The sequence below is a fragment of the Aethalodelphis obliquidens genome, unplaced genomic scaffold, assembly GCF_003676395.1.
Source record: "Aethalodelphis obliquidens isolate GAN/ISIS:26980383/991018 unplaced genomic scaffold, ASM367639v1 scaffold68, whole genome shotgun sequence".
NCBI lineage: Eukaryota > Metazoa > Chordata > Mammalia > Artiodactyla > Delphinidae > Aethalodelphis > Aethalodelphis obliquidens.
This window is the reverse complement of record NW_020838012.1, coordinates 3,372,564-3,400,305: the sequence shown is the minus strand read 5'-3', so window position 1 is coordinate 3,400,305 and position 27,742 is coordinate 3,372,564.

Genomic DNA, 27,742 nt, shown 5'->3' with positions numbered 1-27,742 from the left:
CTACCTTTGCTGGTGGGGTGAGGATGAGGTCACATTTTTTTTTCCTTTGGTGTTGGACTGGAGTAGAGCAGTTATTATCTAAAACTTTTTTGCCTTGTTCAGCTGCCCCTTTCTTGATCCTTTGGCTAGAGAGAGCAGGCTTTGGTAAGGGGGCTTTTCTGTTTGAGAGCATTGGCATTTCTGGGTTGCCAACTTCTCTAGTATCCAGTTTGGTATATATGTGGCAAAAAGTATGAAAGCTCAGAAAATATACCTTCATCTTATTCCTTGGGTCTAGATGTTCCTAGCTGGTCTAGCTTTTTATTTCTACTGTTCAGAGTTTCTTTTTAGTTTTATATATTATGTCCAGGATTTTTCATTGTGTTTACTGGAAAGAATAAGGAAATACATGTCAACTTAATATTCCTGGGAGCATAAGTTCTCCTGTGCTATAGACTGAATATTTGTTTCTCCCAAAATTCGTATGCTGAGAGCTAATTCCCAATGTGATGCTGTTTGGAAGTGCTGTCTTTAGGAGGTGATCAGGTGATGAGGGTGGAGCTCTCATGAGTGGGATTAGTACCTCTATAAAAGAGGACCCACAGCAATCCCTCTACCTCTTCCATCATGTGAAGTTACAGCAAAAAACCCATCCATCTGTGAACCAGGAAGTAGGCTCTCACCAGACACAGAATTTGTACATACCTTGATCTTGGTTTTCCCAGCTTCCAGAACTGTGAAAAATAAATTTCTGTTGTTTATAAACCACTTAGTTTATGGTATTTTGTTATAACAAACCCAGACCAAAGAGACTAAGACCCCTGTTTAGCAGTTTTTAAAACAATGTAACATAGCAAGTAGTAATATGCAGATTTTCTTGTTCATCAGAATCTGAAGATTTCTCATGTAGTTGATAATTACCTGTTATGGGCTGAATGTGACTCCCTAAAAATTTATGTGTTGAAGTCCTAACCCCCAGTGCCTCAGAATGTGACTTGGAGATAAGGTCTTTAAAGAGGTAATTAAAATTTGGACACAAATGCATGCACAGACAGAAGACCATGTGAAGACACAGGGAGAAGGCAGCAATCTACAAGCCATGGGGAGAGACATCAAAATAAAACAATCCTTCCAATACCTTCAGACTTCTAGCCTCCAGAATTATGAAAAATAAATTTCTGTTATTTAAGCCACCCAGTCTGTGGCACTTTGTTATTACATCCTAGCAAACTGTTACAGTGCCATAGTATTAAAATATAATGTATTGAAATTATTTAATTACAGAAAATGTTTTCTACATGATAAAAGTTAGTTATCTTATCTTTTCTTACCTCTTCCTTTTGATTTATACCAAAAATTTACGATTGTAATAGCCAGCATATGCTCCAAAAAAGAATTTCTTTTCTTCAAGAGAGATATTCAGAGAAAGTAGTTAAAAGTTGAAAATCTGGAAAGTCTTTTGCTGTTGAATCTGTTTCATAGCATGTTGATTAAAAACTCCTAAAATCATGAGAGAAATACCTGTCTGAGGCAAAGACAGATGGTGTCAGGAAACAATCTTAAAAAATAAAACCATATATATGATAAACCAAGTAAAAGAGAGACTGATATTTAGATGTTGGGGTGGAAGGAAGGAAGGAAGGAAGGAAAGAAGGAAGGAAGGAAGGAAGGAAGGAAGGAAGGAAGGAAGGGAGGGAGGAAGGAAGGAAGGGAGGAAGAAAGGAAGAGGGAGAGAGGGAAGGAGGAAGGAAGGAAGGAGGGAAGGAAGGAAGAAAGGAAGAAAGAAAAGGAAGAAGAGAGGAAAAGGAAAGCCAAAAAGAAAAGGGAGGTGAGAGGGAAGAAAAAATAGGAAAGGAGCAGGTTGGAGAGACTGAGAGAAGAAAAGATTATTAAATCATTTTTCTCCTTTTTTTAATGTTACTAACAAAAGCTCATGGAGCTCTTCCAGAGTGGAAGTGTTCATTTGGGTTAATAACAATGTTTTGGAGAAAATGGCCAATGTGCAAAAAAAAATGCCATGAATATTTATAAAATAACTCATTTGGTTTGCGCAGTTTTTGCGGTGGTACTCATAACAGTCATGCAGAGTGGAAAAAGAAAATGAAAAACAGTAACTGGAGAGGCAGAGGAAGTTCTCAAACATGATGACTTTCCAAAAAATTGCAATGCATAGAAACCAGAGAGAGATTTTTCCTCTCAGTAATTGGTTTCAGCAGCGTTACACCTTCCAAGCATTTGTAAATATTACCAATGACTTTTAATTCTTTTTACTTCTTTCAGTTTTAATTCTTGTTACTTGCTAGTAACGACTTATGGTCCCATTCCCCAGAGTATTGCCCTCCGCCAAATGAGAGCCACCTTGCCTAGAAAGAAACTAATAAAGGAAACCTTAACTATGATACAATTTCTGCTCTAGAGCTCCCCTAGGAGAGACTAAGGCTAGCCTCTAGCTGAGATCACAATTTTGCTTAGCTTTAAATCCCCTGTTGTATCCTGCTTCCTTCTTTCCCCTTATCTTAAGCATGTTCCTGCAATAAATCACTAAGATCCCCAGTCTCAGGCTCTGTTTATGGTCTAGAATGTGGTCTTACAAAGCTGTCTCTTAGGATGAGATTCTGGAGTTGCACCACTTGCCAGGTGAATGGCAATGAGGACCCATCACAGGTAATATGTGAAATAGTCATTGTCACTGACTTGCTGTAGTTGTGTGATTGTGAAGACTTTCATTTCTGGAAAACTGTAAAGATGTGTAAGGGCTTACAAAAGCTGGTGCTACGGTTGGGGCATTTGAGAAGTATTAGAGAAATAGCAGATATAAAGATTGGAATGAGATGCTGTGTTACTGATTTGTGGAAAAGAAAAAATAACAGTCTCAGAGTTATTAGTCAACAATTTAAAAGCAAAACATGAAAGTCAGAGGACTTCCCTGACTGCCTTTAAATAGAACCTCATGTCTTGTAGTTGAAACACTGAAGATCAGGTATAGGATTTGATTGTAAAATGGCAGAACCACACAGAAGTCTAAATTCTCCTTCTGGCAAATCTCTCATGACAAAGTCAGGGTTCTGACAGGGAAGGAATAGAACTGAGATCTGTGATTGTAACTGAGAAGGACCCTATGTGGCCTTCCTGGGACAGACCCCTCTCCCATATTCTCTGCTTTAGCTCCTCTCTAAAGTACCTAGATAAAAGTATCTGATGCATATTTCCTGAGTTGTTTTACAGATGCTAAAGTCCCCCTCCCCCACCAAATGGAAGATGTTAACTACCTGATGACTGTGAGCACATAGTCCCCAGGCCTATTGGAGCCTAAGGATTGATAATATTAACCCCTGTGACACTGCCCTGTTATCTCACAATCAACCAGTCAGAGAATGGTGCACAAGCTGATCACAGACCCTGTGACTTCTCTCCCTCTCCTGGCCTTTAAAAATACTTTCCTGAAACCCAACAGGTAGTTTGGGCTTTTTGAGCACAATCTCCTGGACTCCTTGTTTGGCACCCTGTAATAAAAGCTGTACTTTCCTTCACCACAACTCAGTGTCAGTAGATTGGTTTTACTGTGCATGGACGAATGGACCCAAGTTTGGTTCAGTAGCAGGCTGAGGATAACCAGGTAGATGAACTTTAGAACCTTGAACCTCTGAATTCCCCTGAACGCTTTGGGCCTGCAGAGTAGACCTACTTTCTCTTCCTGGCAGATAGATCAAGATTCACTTTCTTGCTTGAAGCCTATGTGGAGACTTCATATGAGGCAGAAGCCTTGCAAGTTCATACTGCCTTTCTCAAGATCTGCTTCCACCTCCCTGGCTACAGACAAACAATTAGGGTCAAATCTCTGCACATCCAGATTGGAGAAGTGCTGGGCCTGCTAAGGGAGGAAAAGTATATGCTGAAGCTGATATAGGACCTGGCTAATGTGTCCCAGCAGGAACTGAGAAAATGAGTGTTGGACCAAGACAGATGAAATATAAAACTATGGGTGTTTGTCAATATGGGGACATTCTTCCATAATGTAAGACTTAACATCTTGGTCAAGGCCCTGGGTGAGGGCTACTGGGATAGTTCCTGGAAGCTTAGAAAAAAAGAATGGCCCACATTAAGCAAAGATACCAGATCTACCATATCAAATTAGTGGAAGAAGGGATCAATGGTTCAGAGAATTGGGCATGCTAAAATGGGTTCACAGTTTGAGACAGGAAAACCCTCCAAGTGACCATGTTCAATTCCAGATACTTCTTATTTTAAAGGAAGTAAATTCAGAATTTGATCTCAGTCAGTGAAAGACTCTCAACTTCACTTCAGTCTCACCTTGTCCCCTTGATGGTGTGAGGAAGATGGCAATGGGAGGAAGGATGATTTATATGGCTTCCTGGCATAAGGAGCAGGTGTCCTGTCCCAGTGACTTTCTCTGGTCCTCAAAGGCCTCTATTGAGGCAAACTTCACTAGCTTAGTCTTCAGGCTTTCAGATTATTCTCTCTACTTTACAGTTTAACACCACTTACCCACAATTAACTGAAAAAGACTTTTAAATACTTCTCTATTTTCTAACTATCTGTGTGAGACCAAATTTTCTTCATGTACCTCAACTGAAACAGTATACTGCAAAAGACTGAATGCAGAGTAGATATAAGAATTCATCTATCAAGCTGAACATTAAAGGTATTTGCAAAAATATAGAGCAATGCCACTCTTTATACTGTTTTTTTTGTTTGGGAAAATACAATTATTTTTCATGAGTGTATGCTATCTCTGTTAACATGTGATGAGTTTATTGTTGATATTTTAAAATAAATTAATAAATGAATTTTTAAAAATATCTCACTTTTGGCTTACAGTACAGTAAATGTCTAGCTACTTTGCAAGTGTTGTATACAAATTAAAAGAGATAATGCATGGACAGTGCATAGTATATATGTATAAGAAAATAATGATAACAGACTTTCTTCATTATTTTGTCCATATAATAAATATATTGAGTGTCACTCAAAAATGAGAGACAGCATTACTATTTTTACAGACCCTCCCTGGCACATGGTGGGCACTCAAATAATATTAATGCCTTTTGTCATCCTTTCTCATCTCTTTTTATACAAGGACTATTCATTCATGACATAACTAGTGACTTAAATAAATAAAATAAGAAAATGAATTTAAAAAGCAAAAAATATATATAGTAAACGTACACGGATATAACCTACATTAACAAAAGCTCTTTGAACTCCTCCATAATCTTCAAGAGTGTAAAGAGTTCTTGAGACCAAAAAGCTTGAGAACAACTGATCTAGAGGATGGTAATCAGGGTCATACCCCTTCCATAAAAAAAACTGAACCAAACAGAAGCTTGGGGAGAGGATCCTGAACTCTGAAAATGAATAGAATACATCCCAGTGGGTCAGTATCATCCTGACAAGACAGTTCCTGCCCTGAGCTCATTGTTGTGTGGCCTCTGAGCTTCTTCAATTCTTGCCTGTTCTCAAGCCCAGTTCATCAGACTAAAGTCCCATATCTTTCCAATAAATTGACTTTGCTTAAGTTAGTTAGGTTTAATTTCTGTTGAACACAATCAAATCATGCTAACAGATACAGTGTCTAACAATACTCCTTAATTAGGTTGGAGTCTAAAATTGTTCACTTCTGGTACAAACTGTATTGTTTCAATGAGTTCCTGCCTATGGAGGCAAGCATATCTGACACCAGAGGATCTACAACAACAATTTAATTGGAATTTAATTGGAAAAAGTGGAAAACTCAGTTCTCTTCTCCCTGGGCTCTTTTCAACAGTAAGCTCATAGACACCACCTCCTTCTTTGATTGTATGTTGACAAACCAGTCATTAAAGATCTACCTAGCCCTTTACCCCAGAGTCAGTGTTGCTGTTACAATTTATCTTCAAAGTGTGGTACACACATCTGTGGAATAATCTGCAAAGTAAATATGGGTATTTCTGGAATTGTTATCACCCCCATTTTGGAAAGTACAGCAATTAAATCTCTTCCCTTAGGTCCTCAGGGGGATACATATTTAAAAACCCTGGCTCCACACCTCACACCACTTAACATAATCACACCTCCCAGAATAAACATGAATGTTTAGTATCTGTACAGAAGGAATTTGAAGACAACAAATTTACTGAACAGATTTTCTATAAGGTCTTATTTTAAAATACAGTAAATAATTTATGTTGTAAATTTATTTTACTTCTCTCATGGATGAATTTTATATTTCTCCTTTCTGTCATGTTTATCTAATTTCTTTTTATCTTTCTCTGGAAGAATATGTTCCCTGGAAGGACTTATTTACTATTTTTGGTAAATGTAATAATCAGGTTCTAGTTTTGGTAAGAGATTTATGAAATCTATGAACCTATGTATGGTCTGAGAGTCAATATACCTAATATCTAGAATTACTAAAGATAGTCCTGCTCTACACCTCCTTTGTCAGACTATATCTGGGGGGATTGCATTCATTCTTGGATAGGACATATTTAGAAAGCGTATAGAGTAAAGAAAATTGACCAGGTTGATAAATCAGATAAAAAAATAACAGATATTTTACGAGAAATTTAGAATGATTAGCCTAGAGAAATGTGGACTAAGGGGCATGATAATAGTTGCCTTCAACTACTTAAATGAAAGAGTTATTAGACCCCACCAATTTATCACCAATTTGTGAAAGCCTCAGGCTTTCACAATTTTCTGAAAGTAGAGATTTCTCCATCACTGGGACCATACAAGCTAGGCATGCTATAGACAGGTAAGCATTTTCCTATTTCTGAGATGCTTTCATTCTGTAACTCTTCTTTTTTGTTATTTAAATAGCTTCCATGTCTGAATCTGAAACAGATTTTGAGTTAATGAGAGTAACTATGCAACCTACATCATACAAAATAATTTTGGACTTACAGTCAATCAGTTAATAAGAATAAAATAGCTCTAAGTATGTATCTATTTGTAATTGTATAAAAACACAGAAATGCTTTTCTAGGCATTTATGAATACCAGGAAATGTACACAGAACAAAATAAATTAAGTTTTAAGATGATGGTACTAGAAATTTACAAATTAAGTTCTCCTCTTAACTTGAAATCGAGGCCCCAAATAGGTTTTAGAAAAGAGAAAAAGATTTTATTTTCAGTAAGTTTTATTGAGTGTAGTATAGATTTAACAAAGAAGGGAAACAGAACGAAAAGAATGAATGAGTAGGAGAGGCAGTTTATAATTTATCAAGATATGAAAACGGAACATCTCTACCATTAAAAAAAGACACCGTCTCTGGGGAGATGCAGCCTCCACTTGTAGGTAACAAAGTAAGCATGCCAGCTGGTTGCATTGCAGTCCCCACTAAACTGCACATTCTTAAGAAGCGGCCATGTGAATAAAGGCACTTGATTTTCATTTTAACAAGAAAAAGTGCTTTTTAAGTATAAATTCTGTGCAGTTTTAAAAATATACCTGTTACCATATGCTAGACACTATATATTTAGGAATATGTAGACACATGATCTCATTCTTAAAAAAAGAAAGAAGTGTATAGAACTTTCCCACTGATGGTTTTACAAGGATTTATCTTTATGTAGAATTTGGAGAGTCCACTTCCCTACTCTTTGGAGGAAGTATTCAATGGTAATTTTAAATATTAAGTGATTTTTTTCAAACTCAATGGAATAAAACTGAAAGCACACAAGTTAGTTATAATAAAAATCCCTGTAGAAAAAGGCGAAAGACATAGATTTTTAAAATGTATCTGCGGAAGCTTCATCATTGGGATCAAAGCCAAGCAGAAATTAAGGCTTTCTGGTGAATAGAATAAAATAAAATAAAAAGAGTTTTTAGGGCTTCCCTGGTGGCGCAGTGGTTGAAAGTCCGCCTGCCGATGCAGGGCACACGGGTTCGTGCCCCGGTCCGGGAAGATCCCACATGCCGCGGAGCGGCTGGGCCCGTGAGCCATGGCCGCTGAGCCTGCGCGTCCGGAGCCTGTGCTCTGCAACGGGAGAGGCCACAACAGCGAGAGGCCCGCGTACCGAAAAAAAAAAAAAAAAAAAAAGTTTTTAAAACAATGCCATCTCTAAAAATCCAGATACATTTTTATGTATCTTCACATAAAGATATAGGAAACAGCAGATGATTTAATGGGGAAAAAATGAGCTAAAATTAAATAGCTAACCAAAACTGATTTTCAAAGAGTTGTTATAAGTTATTTTTTAAGAGATATTAGTCCAAAAATTAACATTTAAGAAGTAGATTAATTAAGCAGCGTCCCTCTTTTGGAATAGTGGCAGTAAGGCTAAGCATTCTGCAGATCAAAGTAGAATGAATCGTTTATGAGGGTTCCCGCGGAGACAGTGGTTTCAATAGGTTTCATCAGACAAATCTCAAGGCAGAAAAGTGTCAGTGATAAAAAAACACGAGTAATATCTTCATGTCCATTATTATTCACAGTTGGAAAAGATTGACATCAAGTGGTATAATTTCAGTCCTGTGGAGTAGTGGGGAATGGAGAGGGAATTTGGAAACTTGGCCAAAATAATTCTCCTGAAAGTCTGCCAGGAGAAACATAAATCTCCACTCTTACACTCTACTTGGATTTTAGCACTTTGAGGATCCTGAACTAAACTGTGCAGCTTGGAAAAAAGAAAGTAGGCAGACACTTCTGATGTATAATTTGAGAAAAGCAAGTGCTCTCCTCTACCCCAAAATATCTCCACAGCTAGTCTGAGATGTTGCACACCGTAATTAGATGTGCATTCTTTCTGGGTCTTGAAGGGCTTTTGTGTTTGGTTATCTTATGCAATTAAAAAAATTCCTGGGGGCTTCCCGGGGCTTCCCTGGTGACGCAGTGGTTGAGAGTCCGCCTGCCGATGCAGGGGACACGGGTTCGTGCCCCGGTCCGGGAAGATCCCACATGCTGCAGAGCGGCTGGGCCCGTGAGCCATGGCCGCTGAGCTTGCGCGTCCGGAGCCTGTGCTCCGCGATGGGAGAGGCCACAGCAGTGAGAGGCCCACGTACCGCAAAAAAAAAAAAAAAAAAAAAAAAATTCCTGGGAAGAGTAAATCTAGTAATTAACACTTTAGAGAGAATTAGTTACTAAATAAGGGTGTGAGAGATCTGAAGCAAAACAAAAGAAGAGAAGCTGGAAGCAGGGTACACCTGAGATAGATTTCAAACATTTCTCAGTAGTCCCCAAGGCTTTGTAAATTTATGTGCATAATACTATTTGCAACAATAAATAATGTTAATTGGATACATTCTATGTAGCAGTGTGCCAACTCCCTCACATGGGTGGCAGATTTGAAGTGAAGAGTCAAAAAGCCTCAGATGCTCCAAAAATGCCTTCATTCATTTCTCTAGAATTGAATACAAATTAGTCCATAAGTACCCATGTCCACTAACTGAGGAAAAACATAAGTTTGCCCAATCAAAGTAATTCCAGGCACTTTTGGAAAAGAAGTAAATTCAGAATTTAATCTCAGTGCAAAATTTCAACCTCCCTCTTGATCTCATCTTTTCCCTGGTAATGATGTGACATAAAGATGGACCCAACCCAATGCCTTCCTGTGGTGCTCAAAGCCCTCCACTAGGAAAATATAGTTTCTCTATCCTGGTCTTCAGGCTTTCAGGTTATTGTCTGTATTACAGATGTTAACTTTCCATTTGGAAATTTAAAGATAAGTAATACTTTTTAATTCTAGGCTGAATCCTCCATCTCCATATTGACTCTAATAATGGAAGCCCAGGACAAGTAGGTAAATCCCAGGAAATACCAAGAATGAAGAAGGTCTCTGTGTTAACACTGCACAAGGATTCTTTCATTACACATGTATTATCATACTTACACTTGTCCAAGTTTAAGTGGCTAGTGAGTAAAAAGTCTGGGATTTTCCTTGGAAAGGACTGACTGCAGAGCCTGAGCAATTGCTTACCCCTATTTATACTGTCATTCAGAGGAACAACAAAACCACCATTGACTATTAACCCCTCAATTTTTATGTCATTAAGTTCAATGATCTAACAAAGGTCTAAGACACAGAAAATCAAAAAAAAAAAAAAGAAGAGGAGAAAAATATGCTCTCATGTGTTATTCTTAAAGAGAGACCCTAGAGAGATGCTAAAATGCAAGACCATGGAAACCTTCCTGTCAAGGTGAGGTGCTCTTCAGATGTTGTATCCATTTGGCGAGAAAAATCTCTGGGTGTCTCTCATACCCCTGCACTTGTGATCAGAGAACCACTGATGGCCTTTGCTCTGGACATTCTTTTCAAGGATGTATGTATAGCAAACAGCTTTGGAGGATAGAGATGGTGTCTCCCTCTAGAGAATACAGGTTTGTTTATTGTCATATATAATAATGTCTTCCTCCAGGGCAAAAACTGGGGAGGTTTGCTTGCAATGCATTAAATAAGATACAGGTTTCCACTTCCCTTGTGACTTTGGGAACAAGGGGAACAGACATGAACATGCTTTTTGTGCTGTGAGTGATAAAGTACTTTGATCTGGGAGTCTCGTGTCCTCTGCCAGCAGTCATGAAACTGGCAGGCTAACTTGAAAGTAGGATAACATCTCAGAGTCTTCTCAGTTCCTGACACTCATAAAATCCTGATCTTGCCTTAATGTAGCACTTACTACAGTTGACCCCTGAACAACTCGGGGGGTTAATTTGTGTATAACTTGTAGTTGGCCCTCTGTATCAGCAATTCCTCTGCATCTGTAGATTCATCCAACCATGGACCATAGAGTACTGTAGTATTTACTATTGAAAAATATCTTCATATTATAAGTGGATCTGCACAGTTCAACCCATGTAGTTCAAGGGTCAACTGTATAATACTTTCCTGTTTTGTCCTATTAGTATCTACCACAGGTTATGAACTGTTTGAGAATAGTGTGTCAGGCTAAGTTGTTGTGTGGTAATGAACAAACTCAACTATTAGTGACTTTAAACACTGGAATACTGATAAACATTTAACAACAAGCTCTCCAGGAGTAAAAGTCTTGATCTGTAGTATTTGTTAACTTTCATAATGTAAATTCTCCCACCTTGGGCAATGTTAAGCTACTAATATGGCATCACCTAATGCAGAATTGGGAGGAGATGAGTACAAACATTTCCTACAATCCAGTACAAGCCAACTCTAGCATGCCACCACTGGATTTACAACAGCAAAGGCTTATTTCTTCCTCATGGTACAAACTCTTTGCAGTTCAGCTTCAACTTTGCCTAAGGTCATCTTCATTTCAGGATATAGGCTGAAAGGGCTACCCTTATCTGGGACAGATCAATTTGTGGCAGAGGGAAAAGAGTAAGAGTGAAGCCAATTGTTCTGTTCAGAATTGATGTAAGTCGCTGCTACTCACATTTTCTTGGCCAAAGCAGATCACCTGTCAAGATAGACCCAGTAAGGTAGGGGTGGCAAGTATTCTGACACTAATACAGTCTACAGTAAAGTGGATCATGTCTTATTTCTCCTTGAATCCACACTACCCAAGACAATACTTTGCACATAGTGCTAGGTTAAACAAAAGGTTAGCTAAAGTCTTAATGGTAACCTTAGGAGGGTAGGCTAACATGTTTGCTGTAAGACCAGCTAAAATTGTGATTTGAACCTTGTTTTCGCTTTCCCCAATTGTTTCCCAGAGGTTTATACAGATATCTCTGTGGAACGCAGTATGTTTGGTAGTTAAGACTATTAATGTCTTAGAATTCTAAGTTCAAAAAAACTTCTTGAACCCATACTTTGAGTCAGGTGTTGTTTTAGAATTGTGAATAGATGGCAATATGAAGAAAATAAAGTTCTTGCTCATATTGAACTAAAAATCTATCAGGAGACCTATCATAAACAAATAAACAAATATAATATGCCATTTTGTGATAAGTTCTATGAAGAAAAATTACAATTATCTTAATGATATTTTTTAACCTGCTTTTATGAATGTTTGTGAACCCACAGCAAGAGTACAAATGGTCTTTGTTTAAATTAGTAGTTAAATCTTTATTTAGCAAAGAATATGCAGTTGCACAGATTTCATGACATGTATAATTTGTGAATTTGATGAAAATAATCTTCCTGCTTATTTTTACTATTTTGATCACTAATTAAATCTTCATTAAATAAAGAATATGTAGTGTGTTTTCATGAATTTTATGTGGGTTGTGCTTGACTCTCACTGTTCCTAGTTTTTAAAATTTTAAGCAGTCTGTCTTTTTGGGATATTTTCTATTTCATTTTTCTTTTCAGGTTTTTCTATTTGGGGGGCTCTATTTTGTATTTTTGTTTTTGTTTTTTGTTTTTTGCAGTACGCGGGCCTCTCACTGTTGTGGCCTCTCCCGTTGCGGAGCACAGGCTCCGGACGCGCAGGCTCAGCGGCCATGTCTCACGGGCCCAGCCGCTCCGCGGCATATGGGATCTTCCCGGACCGGGGCACGAACCGTGTCCCCTGCATCGGCAGGCGGAATCTCAACCACTGAGCCATCAGGGAAGCCCTCTATTTTGTTTTTTTTAACTTCTGTCATGCTTTCAACTTGTCCTCATTCTCAATGATCTAAAGAATAATATATATATATACACACACACACACATACGTATATACCTATGTGTATATGTACGTGAAATTGTATTCAATGTGCTCATGGTTTGACTATATATTTATCCAAAAATATAATTAAGTAAATATAAAGATTAAAATTTTCATTCATGTTTTCAAAAGTATTCTTTTTTTCTAAAATGCTTAGAATTATCTATTAAAATTAAAGGGCAAAATTCAAATTGTGACTAAAGAACATCAAAATTTTTAATTACATAAATAAACATTTGAATTTCATTTTCAAAATTTTAATTAAATCTTATTAAATTTTTGTCAAAGAAAGAAAACTATTTGTAGTTATACATTTTATGCCTAATTGCCAATGTAAAGAATTGATATTGCTTCAAATGTTGTGTTTAGACCTACTTATATACAAATTTCGGAGTAAATATTAATTGTTTAAAAAATGTTCCTCAGCTCCACCTGCAATTATTGTTCTTCAGGTCCCAAACAATTTTTCTGAACCATGAATCGAAACAGAAAAAAGATGCAGGGCATACTGGGAAACAGTACTTCATTACGCAAGAATTTTTGGTATTCATGCTAGCTGAAAGGATTTGAGAAGTTAATTATTTTGTCTTTTCCCTTAAGTTCTTCCACTGCCTTTTGAAGTCATGTCACTCTCAGATGTTGGCAATAGCACAATCCACAAATATTCACAGTGTTTTGAAGACATAGGTAAAAAATGTGAAAAGACATTTTCCTGGGGCCTGTACAGTGTTAGTCACAAAAGTTTATGTTTAGGATGGGGCTGTGCTGTGCCAGTGCTGAGAAATGGCTCCTGAGTGACAAAAGGTTACCTGTGTGTCATCCAATGCATCTATTTTTGTGTGTTTTTGTAATATGTGGGCACCTCTAAAGCATGGAACCATGTAGTGCCTTGTAGGCAATGGTAAAAGGTCTAGATTTTATTTTAGATAGAAAATCTTTGGGGAATATTGAGCAAAGGAATGACCTGATTTTACATCAATTTAAAAATTATTTTTCTGAATGCAATGTGAAGAATAAATTGTAGGAGAGCAAAAATAGAATCAGGGAGACTAGTTTGAAGACTATTGCAATGGTCAAGTGGAAAATGATGGTTTAGACAACGGGGATGAATGTGATAAAAGTGGTCTAATTCTGGAAATATTTTAATGGTGAAGCCCAAAGGATTTGTTGACTCATACCTCCCCACTTTTAAGATTAATTTTTTTCACTTTGAAATGGGGCCCTATTAAAATTGGACTTATATGAAGCTTATATATGGTAATCTATGTAAAGGTGTTCTCATGAAGCCTAGTATATAATAAGCATATAATAAATATCAGCCATAAAATTACTTTTAAGGTATCACCTAATAAAATCACTTTTCCCAAACATCCTCTTCCATGCCTCTAAATTTTTGCACATTTATATTTCTATAATTAAGAACCCATTTGATCCTATTCTTTTCCTGTCAAAATCTTCCTATCTATCAAGGCTTTGCAGACCAAAAACATTTTCAGTCTCAAAGGAAGGAGGATAAAATACTGAAAATTGTAGGGAATAGCTTGGTGTTTGGGGGACAGGAAATCTTCCTCTTCGCAAGCAGTTGCCTATTCCACTGACTACCTGCTAAATCTGAAAATGACTATTGAGTACTACAGAATACTATTTCACTAGCAATTCATTATTTTTTTTAAAAAAATTTCACCTGTATGCATGAATAGATCCATAAAAATAAAAACTGATCTTCTTGTCAAGAGACTAGTAATGGTCTTTGCCTAACTGTTCCAGGAAACATCTCACCTTTCTACTGAGAAAATATTTTGTACTGAACTACGGAGACCTCATATTGAATAGGGTTTATGTACGATACACAACAATACGCTGGAAAATTAGACCTAGACTATATTATCATTATATGTTCTACAATTAGTTGAGTTGTAAATAATTCTCCATATTGAAATTCTGAATATATTGTTTAAATATCATAGAGCTAAAGTTGTCTTTTCAGAGGACAAATTATAAAGTTCATTAATTCTAAAACTGGTTTCTCAGTTTTAACAGTCTTATCATTAACTATGCAGTCCAAAGGGGATTTGCAAAGAGAAGATAGTTTCTCAAAGCAATTAAGCTGATGTGATAATCAAAATGGTCGCCACGATAGTCATTACTGATTCAGCCGTGGCTGAAGAAGTGGGAACCCTGAACGTGGTGAATAATGAAAGCAGCTGGCCCTTTTGGCTAGCAGTTCTATTCAGTTTTGTAAGGAAAACACAGGAATCAGAAAGGCACTAAATTCTCAGGCAGAAACACCAAAAAGAATGACCCATGTTATTGAAGGGATAACTCTAATAAGAGTAAGACAGACACAGCATCTGCAGGGAAGATGAAAGATACATTTGAAAAGAATTACCCAGTGATGTATGCTTTAACCTATTTCTAAATGATTGCAGGAAATTCTGCTCTGATAACAAAGAATATTGCCCTCTATGTTCCATTGCATTTAGTTGCATTAATTGCCCCTCCCTAAGCATATATAATATCTTGTGTCTAACTTCATTAATGCACTATTACTGTGTCACAAATGTAGATTTTTATCTCTTTCTTCCACTAGATTGTGAACCACTTATTAAAATAGGGAACATTAAGAAAGGTCCTAATAGGGATGTGAGTGGTTCCGTTCCGAACATGTTAAGTTTGGGATGCCTATGAGATAGCAGTCTATCTCACCAAAGGAATAAATATCTTCGATTGACTCAGCCACTAATGAAAATTTTATGACTGGATTTTAAAGCTAATTATTTCATGCTGCAACTTAATAAAATTCACTCTAACTTGTTGCTTTCAAAGAAAGAGATCGTGTGTAAAGTCGTCATACAAAGTAGATATCCTCTTAATGACTACAAAACTTACTTTTGTTAACAGAATGCTATTTTTACTTGATTACACCCTCTAAAGAAATATGTATTCCCAGAGTGGCAGTGTTCATGCTAATAAATGGAGTCCCACTACATTTCGAGAAGTGCTGGGCCAAGTTTGGACTCATTCAAACAATCTTCTAAGAATGGAAAAGGAAATTGGGAGGAAGAGAGGCTGACTCAGCATGAGGCTCCTTGTTAAAGTAAACGCGGGCTGTACACCTACTGAGCCACATGACTGCTTTTCAAAAAGCAAAGTACAGGGAGAAATTTCAGCTGTTTCCTGAAAATATGCTCACTTACACTTCCTTGAGAGAGAGGTTTTATTACCTATGCGAACTGAGGAGTTTGTTTATTGGGAAGAAAGAGACGAAATGGGGGTGGGGGGAAGGTGCCAGAGAGTCACCTCAGAAGCAGGCTGAAAAGGAGAAAACATTTGAGACTGAGGGCTTGTTCAATGGGAAGAAGTAGATACATATTCTTCTCACCAGAAGGGCACGGTCACATTTTTTCCTCTTAGAAAATTTGTTAAATCAATTGACAACAGAATTTGGGTGTGGATGGGCTGGGAGGTCAGTGTCAGTTGTTGACACCCAGTCAAGTTTTCTAAGTATATTTAAAATGCAGACATTTTAATCAAGAGCTGTCAGGATCACTTTGGACTGTTGTCTAGGCCCTTGGCCCTTGATTCTGTCACTGAGTTCATGGACTTTTGTTTATTTATTCAGTAAATATTTACTGAGAACATACTAACAGCTAAGCATTGTTCAAGGTGCTAAAAACACAGCAATGGGGGGAGAAAACAGATTAATGTTTCTATTCTAAAGGAATTTACATTTTACTGGGGGGAGACAGAAGGTAAGCAAATAAGATTTCCAGATGGTGATAAGTACAATGAAGAAACTAAACTAGGGAAATGTGATAGAGAGTGACCTTGACACTCAGTAGAATGAAATCCTCTCCAAGGTGCCAGGCTGGCACCACTGGGGTGTGAACCATCAGAGCCCCTATGGGGATCATAGACTATTCAAAATCCGAGTCTGTGCAGAAGACGGCACATTCATCCCTCTTGAACAACAGCTCTGAAGGCCCCTGACTGGTCCTTACTTTGTCTACAAAAGGCTCTTTGTGATCTAGAAGCAGGAATGTCGTCAAATACTCTGAGCTGCTCTGAAATTATAGGCCTCTTTTAACAAATGCTCTTGGCTGAAATAACTACTCCCTCCAAGCATGCCCTGATTTATGACCTCTTTGGTTTTCCTTTTTTTTAAAATTAAATTTAATTTATTTTTTTATATAGCAGGTTCTTATTAGTCATCAACTTTATACACATCAGTGTATACATGTCAATCCCAATTGCCCAATCTTTGTTTTTCTTGACTGCCTCAATATTGTTGCTATCAGATTCTATTTAACCTTGAGCCTTGCCTCTTTTTCTACCACCATGCCTACACTATCCTGCTTGTTTTCTGCAACAAGCAAGCTTGCCTAATCCTCTCTAGGGCCTAACTCTAGTTTTAACTTGGATGAAACATGCTGCTGACAAGCCCCACAAAAATGACATCCTGGCAGAACCTGGTCTTTGTTTTCCCTGTGCCAGCATCAGGACTTTTGCCAACTGGCCTATTCTCCAGCAATGCCTTTTAAATCTATACTATCTAGAATATTTTGCCAACTGAGATTCAGAAGTTATGCTTTGAAAACTTAGTAGCAAAGGGTTCTGAATAAGACCAAACGTCTAAGACTGCTAGTTGACAGAGAATAACTCTACCTATCAGTACCAAAAATGTCAACTGAGAGGTATAGCCCTGGGCACAAGAATTCAAAGTAAGTAACAGAAGAGGTTGAATTCATAAGCAGTAGGGTTTACTGGAGCTGTAACATCAAATCTGTGCCAAAATGGCTCCAGAGCATAACAGAGGCTCATGTTAATCTGAAGTTACTCAGGAACAGGAACTAAGAGCTTTGTGAATGAAGCCTGGCTTCATTAAGGAGAATGAAATGGAGGTAAAGATAGAGAGATGCAGAAAAGAGACATAGTGCTGTCTGAAGAAAAAAGAAGAGAAAGTAGCTTGTCTGAAAATTTTTTCAGCATTTATGAAGCATAGTGGTACTGTTTGCAGTTGGATTATGGAGATTCCCACACAGCCTTCAAATAAACTCCCTATTCACCTGATCCACTGGAAAATCCTTCTCAGCTACCCAGGTGAATGACTTTGTAATGAGAATCTACAGAGCTATTTTAAGGCACCTCAAACTCTTTGGTAGAGCAACCTGACCCCTGGCCTAATAAGTTTTGGATAGGTATTCCTATGCTACCTTTGCTTCCTCTACCTGTGTCCATAGGTATACTTCTCAGACTGTTGACATTTTTGGCACTTATGTGTAAAGTTTTTCTCTGCCAACCAGCAGGCCTAGAGTTTAGATACCTTATTCAGGACTCTTTACTACCAAGTGATCAAAGTATAGTATAGCATCTTAACATCAGATTCTCTTTCTGAGAAAGAGAATCTTATTGGCCTGAGTTTTGGGTCATTTTAATCTGGGTTGTCTGTCTAGTCAGCTGTGGTGAGCCCTTGGGGTTGAGGACCTTAAGATTCTGTGCTATAACATGGTAGCCATAGGTGTGCCAGGGGAAAGATTTCCTTATATGGAGGGCAGGGTGAGGGAGGCAATGATTAGCAGACAGGACCAGTGAAGCTATAAAACCCAATCACCACCCACAACTGCCGATGAGGCCACACTTTCTAGGCCAAAGACTATAAAGAATCTGGTGCTTCCAACTTGTACAAATGTCCAGTGTTGATATAGAAAGTAGTTCTAAATTTGTGCACTTTCCAAAGGTAAATCAGATTGTAGACATGCTAAAGGTAGACATTTTGTAAATCTTAATTTAATAGAATTTGTCTAACTAAGCAAGAAGTTGTGAAGTAATGGTGAACAAGACTGTGAATAAAAAATAGTTTATAAGGGGCTAGAAAATGGCAGCAGGCTTCCTTGCACTTGCATGTGCTGTTCTTCTCCCATCTTCTTCCAACATCTTCTTGGCAAAGTCATATTCATTCTTCAAGACCTAGATTAACCATGACTTCTAGGAAGGCTTTTCTGATATGGTCCACTTTCCTCTTTCAGAAAAAGGTAGTCTCTTCTTTGATCAAAACAGCAACGTGTGCTTGTTTCATCCTTCACTGCAGCAATTCTCACACTAACTTACATGTGCCGCTTTACAACACTGTCTGCAGCGTGACTTTAAGTCCTTCGAAGGCAGAAACAGTGTCTTATTTGACTGTTGGCATCCAGCTCAGTGCCTGAAACAGAGCTGGTGTTCAAGAAGTGTTGACTGAATGAGAGAGAGTAAAGGAAAGTATGATATTGATCTGGCATAAGGGTAATCTGAGGAATGTTCCAGATAATCGAGGTTTATACCTTTAGCAATCAAAACTTTTTATATGTTTTATGAGGACAGAAATCTTTAGAAATTGTCTTTACAGATTTTTGTGCCTCATTAAACAAAATGAAACTATAATGAATACTTTGTAGTTTATTCAGACTCCTTTTTATGAATCAATTATACTTTAATATGGTCTCAAGAAAGCTTAGTTCAGCTTCCACCTTCTCCAGGAAGCCTTCTTTAACCCTATGCCATCAGACGTCACTAGATACCATCTTATATTATTCATAGAACCCCTCCGTATACTGTTTACAATATGTTATGGAAATTATCTATCTGTTCACGTGATTCCACTACTTCACACGGTCACACATGCTCTGTTTTCCCCATTAGATAGTGGGCAGCTCTGGACAGGAGACCACATCATTCATCTTTTCATTGCCAGGGCCAAACAGAGCATAATAGGCATCCAACAAATGATGAACTGAAACGAATAGTATATCATATAAAGAGGGTTTTGAAAAGTGTAGAACTGTTGGTCTCTATCCTAAATTATTTCCAGTTTTTTGTGTTTTAATAATATTAAATTTTTTTTATATTGCTTCTTTTTTTCCTTCCCTATTATATCATGTTACTTTATCAGATTAACTATCTCAAGAAAGCCACCTCCGTCCCTTTTACCAATTCAATGACTTCCAAACTTTTTTGACAACATATCTTGATCAGTAGAAAATATTTGAACCCATACCTCTATTAAATGAGGGAGAGTACATTTGTGAAAAATTTACAAACATTTTTAAAATAAATTGCATCCATGTGTCATTGTATTCATTTTTTGTGTACACTCATAACTCTAAGTCAAAAAATAATAATTGAAAGGAAAGGTTAGATAGCAATGAAATAAATATTTTAAAACCAACACGACATTTTATTGTGTTTATTAATAATATAAACATTTTTGTTCTTGCTTGGTGAAATCATCTTATTTTAATCTTCGTATAACATTTGGTGATATAATATTTTGAGGACTTGGGTTCTAAGTTCAATTGATTCAATGCTTAATTTTAACAGCTATCATAGATGAAAAAGATACTTCAAAAATATGCTGATACAAATGGATTAAGTGCATCATTATCTTTAGTTATTAAAATATGAAATTTGTGTTTCATTCCCAGACACCAATTACACCAAACTTGTTGAAATTCAGACAGGCAGTTCAGTTCACCTTGATGTCACCTTGATGTAGACACTGGGTTAAAAAAAAAAAAGATTAACAAAAGGATTCAAACTCTTCATTTGGAAGATGTTAAATAGTGTAGAAAATTCTATTTGAAAAGTTTTAAAGTTTGCAACAATAAACAATCTTATAGGTGACACACGTATCCTTTTTCAGCCATAATGTCACATATTAATGGAAATATTTCCAAACATCTGTTTTCCAAATATTCTCCGTAATATCAATTTTTCCCAAAATTGTTTACTTACTCATTCACTGTAAAAAAAGTTCCGTTTACTTTAATGATATGTAAAGTGTAAGTGTGCTTGCTTTTATATATCTGCTGAGTTGCACTCTGTCATCAGTGAAAAGGTCAACACATTTTCAGCACTAATCTTTTTGTAAATGATATGCTTAATTTGCCTTTAAATTCAACGGCTCCTTTAAGTATTTTTCAGTGAAATAAACAGTGAAATTCTCTGGTAGCAAATATTATCATTGTTATTCCCTATCTTATTACAAAGTCATGTAAATATTTGATGTCATTTTAAAGAGTTGTGTTCTTTTGAAATTAAAAACATCCGTGTTGATGTACTCCCGACTTCAATTTCTCTGATGAAAAACTTGCCTATCAATGATGCAGTTAAGATTTCACATATGGAAACATTATATGAAAATCTGTTTAAATTTTTTTAATTCCATCAAAGCAGTATAACATATACTTCCCATAAAACACTTTTTTAAAGAAGATCAACAAGGATTCTCTTACTGTTGAGAATTTATCTTCTTCAATATACTCTTCCTTTAGAGGCACAAAATTGTGATCAATCATGAATTTTCTTTCTGAAATACAATCTAGCAAATATATTTTGAGACATGGTAGAAATGCTGATAGATCCACTCAGTTCTAATACTGCATAAATTCTAATGCTACATAATTTGTTCTAATTATTGTTTCTCAGTCTTCAGAAAAGTTTCTATGTATCTTCCAACACTGCTGACAAAGGACTACATATTAGTTTGTGGCTTATCACTTCATTGCTTTTTTCAGTCTTACTCATGCTGGAAGGAAAACAGTTTTCCAAGGGGTCTTTTACTAATAAGTAAACTTCTAAACATTTATTATTATGTTCAGTGAAACTTCATTAAATGCCAGATTGAGTAACTCTTGTCTTTGAAAATTTCTGAAAAACTTGTAAAAGATTGTCCTTATGTTTTGGATGCTTGTTTCTTTTAATATCTTGCTAATCACGAGTACATCTCAAGGCACAATACATGCAGATAAGAATCTTTGTTAACAATAATAACAAAATATCCACATTTCAAATGGTTTCATCATAACTTTGAATCTCAGGGGAGGTGGCTTTTTGTTAGATCTGATTAGATCTTGTTTAACAATTTGGCTGCCAAAAAACTTATTCACAAAAAGAAGTGTCACAGCTAAGATTTTCTTTTGTGTTCAATTGTGCTTGCGTTCTTAATTTTATCTGCTGAATTTTTTAAGCGACTTGTCCATTTCATGAAATTTAGTTTAGTTAAAACTTAAGGCGGCCCCTATAACTTGCAATGCTTCGCAGTGAAGGATTGGAAGGAGGCATCCCTTTGTTCTGGAGGATGTAATTTCCACTTTCATTTCCATGTGATACCATGTCAAATACTAATACCATACATCTATGGGCTACAAACTGATAGTCCATTGTCAATCCTTTTTATTAAATGTTAGTAAAGGCTACTTTCTTTTTTAAAATTATTTTTAAATAAGTAGAAGTTATAATATTTTCTTCCCAAACTACTACTATTACTACTACTAGATTGTCTTGTGCTCCCTTGAAGTACACACACCCTACTTTGGAGTAACTGTTGTAATGTTTGGTTGAAAGACAAAATATGCCAATCCTTTAAGAGATTTCCATCCATTGAAGTCCTAAGACTTGTAGGATCTTCAGCACCAGAATGCATCATTTATTGTTTGGTGTTATTTTCATTTTAAGTATATTTGTCTTATTGCCTCAGCTAAATTATAAGCAAATTGAAGGCATGGAATACTTCTTACTCTTCTCTTTTGTTCCCTCATATTACCTAGCACAATACTTTGTCTAGAAGATATATAATACATATGTTTTCTTGTGCTAAATTGTTTTTAACTTCTCACATGCTATTGTATTTTTGTCCAGTATTGCAATTTCTATAAGGGAACCTGTTCCTTGGATTCCCCACATCTGCCACATAACTTACATGAACTTTTAAAAAAATATTTATTTATTTGGCTGCATTGGGTCTTAGTTGCGTCTCGCGAGATCTTCTTTGCGGCATGTGGGATCTTTCACTGCAGCACGCGGGCTTCTTTCTAGTTGTGATGCGTGGGCTCCAGAGCGCGTGGGCTCAGTAGTTGCGATGTGAGGGCTGTCTAGTTGTGGCGCACAGGCTCTAGAGTGTGCGCGCTTAGTTGCCCCATGGCATGTGAGACCTTAGTTCCCAGACCAGGGATCAAACCTGCATCCCCTGCATTGGAAGGCGGATTCTTAACCACCGGACCACCAGAGAAGTCCCAACTTACATGAACTTTTAATAAATATTTGTTGACTAAAATGAGATAACCAAACAGATTTGGCCAATAACCTCATTTTACACAGAAACTAAGCCAATAAGCTATAGATCAGGGCTGTAATGGAATGCTGAACAGTACAAATTAATTGTAGACAGTATAAATTACCTACACCATTCCCATGAACATTTCACTCAATTAACAGATGTGTCATCAAAAGAAAAATATGTACATCTTCCCACAAAGAGTACATGTGCTTTTGAGCAACAGTATCAAGATAATAATTAAATGATAAAAGGCAAATTCTATGAAGAAATATTCATTTATTCTTTCATTTATACAATCAAGTAATGTTTATAGTGTGCTTTCCACATGCTACATATTAATTATAAATGTAGTATAATAAAACAGAAAGCAGAGAACACAAAGTAAAGTGTGATAAAATACACGTTATATAATCATCATGTAATAATCCATATTGAATAGAGGCTTTAAGAAGCTGTTACACACTCACATAAAGCTATTCACTTTTGTTTGTAAACTCAATGTGCTTGTAAATTCTTTGTTCAATATTGGCCTGTTTACCTCACTGGACTACATGCTCCACTGGGTCCCAGAGCAGGTCTGAACTATTACTACTCTTCCTCTAGTGTGTATCACAATGCTGGCATATAATCAAGTATTCAATAGGAATATGTTGAATGATAAGACAGATGGATGTATGGGAAGAAAACAACAGCAAGAATTACATATATTTTAAAATCTAAAAATAAGGATTATGTTGTACATCCTAATCTTATACAGTGCTGTAAGTATGTAAATTATATCTCAAAAACTGAAAGAATAAATGTGGGGAGAATTATAAAACTGAAGATTAAGCTATCTTTATTGAAGACAATTTGAGAAAGATAAATTATTCAAGAAAATATGTCTTTATGAGTAAATTTAAAAGAATAATTTAAAGATAAATTTCTACTAGATTTTGGCAGAGACTGACACATTTGAGAATTCAGTCACTTGCTCAACATATATGTATTGAATCCATATGAAGAGCCAGACACTGTGCTGGTTGCTGAGATGCAGGAGTAAATAAGATAAACTTGGTCTCTGTCCACATGGCATTTACAGAAATCCAGAAGGTACTAAAAGGCTCAAAATTATTTTCCTAACATGTAATATAAAACAAAAACTTTATTACCAAAAAATAATTGCATATTTGACAATATAAGCAAATACCTAACAGGTCTTTAATTATATTTTGGCAAGTATAACTCCTGATCCCACATGATGTTTTGTGGCTTCCAGGATAATCCATGTTGTTCCACCCTCCAGGTCATTGTTCATACCCTTGCTCTTTGCTGGAATTCATTTCCACCAAGGTCCATCTGTTACTTGTCTAAATCTACCCACTCTTTAAATCTCACACAAACACAGCCCCGCATCCAACATCTGACACCCCCTAGACCACCACATGCTTTGTGTGAATGCCGCGTCACTGTGCTTACCATATTGAAATTGTGATTTTTTTGTCTGTCTCTTTTCTGAACTCTATGTTCCTCTAGGACAGAGGCTAACTTTCACTGATTTTGTATTCTTAATGCCTCGTACATAACAGGTGATCAATAAATGTTTGTTAACTTGAACTGAAGCCTCTGTGTCTTCTATTTATAAACCTATATCTGCCTAATATAAGAGCAAAGACTTCAACTGACAGCCTGTATTTCCAGATTTCTTTAAAAGGCATCTACAGTCTATGAGACATCAGGAAAGGTCATAACTGAAAGCATTCACAAACTTGATTACATTCTCTTTCTTCTCACCCACAACTTAAATCCACATGAGAATTTGAGGCAGAGAATGTCATTATCTCTACTATCCTGATCACATAAAATCCTTAACTTCTTAACACTTCAAATACCAAAAGACTGCATAATGAGCAAAGTCAGACTTCTTTTTTGGCAAGTCTAGTGTCTAAAATGCAGCCATAGTAATAGAGGGGAATATTCTCTTGTACCATAACTCTTCCTGGGGTAGTAAATGGGCTTTTTCAGAGACAGAAGAAGACAAAGAGAGATATGAACATATGAGAATATCTACCATCTTTGGCACCTCAAATACACAGGGAGTTCCCCCCATTGATTGATTGCTATTTTGGCACCTCGGTATTATCTATTGCCATAATAGTGCCTCATAACAAACCATCCCAACCTCAGTTAAATGCTTAAAATAACAAGCATTTATTGTGTTCACCCCAAGTTGACGATTTTGAATGAGTTTAGCTGAGAGGTTCTTCTGATCTCAGTTGGATTTCCTCACATATCTAGGGGGCCAGCTGGCAGTGGGCTGATCTAGGATGGCCCTAGCTGGGACATCTGGAACAACTCAGCTCTCTTCCACATGCCTCTCACATTCTTCCTGCAGGCTAGCCCTGGCATGATTTCAAAGCATGGCAGGGGGGAATAGTGAGCAAGCCCAATCACGCAAGAGGATAATTAAAAAATCATTTGCACTTTTCAAGTCTCTGCTTGTGTCAGGTAGGCAACATCCTATTGCCCAAAGCTAGTCACATGCTCAAGCCTAGAGTCAGAGTGGGAGGAAACTTTAAAGTTACAGGACAAACATTGTGGATTCATAGAGGCCATTAGGTGGAGTCATTAATAAAACCAATCTAAGGACACCTGGATTCCTGAACCTACATGACACTAAACTTTAAAAACCTGTTCAGGAGAATGCTTAACATTTCCACATAATGGATTCTGGATACTTCAGAAAGTAGAGTTCTCTAAGAAATATACTACCGTGTTTAAAAGTTTTGAATTTTGATTTGGCATTTGGCACTCAGTTTCACAAAGCTACAGATTTAAATATATATATATATATATATATATATATATATATTCTCCATCTGAGGTACACTCCTCAAATATAAGGGTAAAGGAAAGCTATGCAATAATAGCAATGGTAAACTGAAAGTTTACCAAATCCAGCAAAGTAAAACTGATTAAGACCGGTAATACAGACGGTCCAATGGAGAAAGAAATAGGATGTAACAGAGAAAAATTTAACCTACACAGTGTGCACGTACAAGCATGCACATGCATACATACAAACACACGACAAAGTATAGGCAAATCTTTGGAATGAATACTAAAACAAACAGAAAAACCAAAATCAAAACAAACAAACAAAAAACCTGGAAAATTGAATCTAGCAATATTTTAAGAAAATAATTGCTTTAGTTGGGTTTTTTTCGGACAGCAAAAAGCCACATGTAGGTAATGTCAGTTGATACAAGGGGATATATGTAAAAACAGTCTGCCAACAGTCACGTGGTCAGGTTTCCTGAGAAACTGGAATGCCACTCAGGATGCATAGGTGCTCAGTGTCTCTGCAACTTCAGTAATGCAGCTGGGGGTCTCGGTCATCCTATGATCCTTCAGCCCCAAGTACCTGTTGCTTTTTACTCCAGTTCTCTTCCATATTCATGGCTAAACATCTTTGCTTCTACAATGACCGTTTCATTCCTTCTAGAAACTAGAAGTTTTTATTTCACAGCCACTTCCATCTAACTGTTTTTACGTTTACTCCATGGCTTCTGATTACTGCTTCTTTCTGTGAAGCTTCTTTGTTTCCATGCCATTCTGTTACCTGTATCTCTCTCTGAGTGTCTGGTACTACAATCATCTTCCAGGAGACTGTTGGCAGACCATATTCCAAGGCATGTCTTCAGCTACAGTCTAATTTAAAAATGAGTGTCCTTGGGTTAAGAGCCCATCACTGCTCTGCTCAGCTGTTGTCAAGTGTTGGTATTATTGGGCAAAAAAAGAATCCCTCAGTTGGGAGTATAAGTATTACAAGCACTCTGAGACCTCTCAGAAGGGGGTAACCTAGTTGTCAAGTGCTTTCCATAGACCATTTAATATAAAAACCACTACAAACAAGAAAAGGCAATACAAGAATGCAAGGACAATTCACTATGAGAAAACCTATTTATACAATTCCAAGGTGTGCTTTTTTAACACCAAGCAATTCTCCCATTTTCAGCAGACACTGACAGGTGTCCTACAATTTAACTCAATTCTGACACAGTCTACCTGGAGATAGCATCAGATCCCATAGGTCAAGGGCTCAGTCTTACAAGACTGTCCCATCCCCCACTTCAGACGCCAATCCCAAGTTCAGGTTGTAACCTGTGCTGTGACTATAGATTGGAAGTTCCCATGACCCCCTTCATAGGTTCAAGTAATTTGCTAGAGTGGCTCACAGAATTCAGAGAAACACTTTACTTATTAGATGACTGGTTTATTATAAAAGGATGTAACTCAGGAACAGCAAGATGGGATACACAGGTCAAGGCTTGGGTAAAGGTACAGAGTTTCCATACTCTCCCCAAGCATGCCATTCTCCCCCCCTCATCTCCACATGCTCATCCGGAAGTTCTCTGATCCCATCCTTTTTGTTTTTTTTACTGAAGCTTCATTACCTAGTCATGATTGATTAAATCATTGGCCATTGGCAATTGATTCAAACTCTAGCCCCTCTCCTCTCCTTGGAGGTCAAGGGGGTTCCAATTCTCTAATCACATGGTTGGTTCTCCTGGGAACCAGGCCCCATCCTTGGGTGATGTCCAAAAGTCACCTCATTAACATAAACTTAAGTGTAGTTGAAAGGGGTTTCTTATGAATATCAAGAAACCTTTCTTGCCTTATTGCTTTTTTTTCCCCCCTTTTTTGTCACGCCATGTGGCATGCAGGATGCAGGATCTTAGTTCCCTGACCAGAGATCGAACCCGTGCCACCTGCAGTTGAAGCATGGAGTTCTAACCACTGGACCTCCAGGGAATTCCCCCTTTCTCATCTTATTACTTCGGAAATTCCAAGGGTTTTAGGAGCTCTGTGCCAGAAACAAATGAAGACCAAATATATATTTCTTATTATAAATCACAATATCATAATAATACATCCTATCAATGGTCAAAAGGGAAAAATGATGGATCATCTTGAAAGATATGTTGAAAAAGGCAATTGATGTACTAGTATAGATTTAATATTATTTTATATAGTTTTCTAGTAAAGTTCTTAATCTGGTGGATCTCTATAAAGAAAACTGTAACATTTTGCTGGGGAAATACAGATAGATGTAAA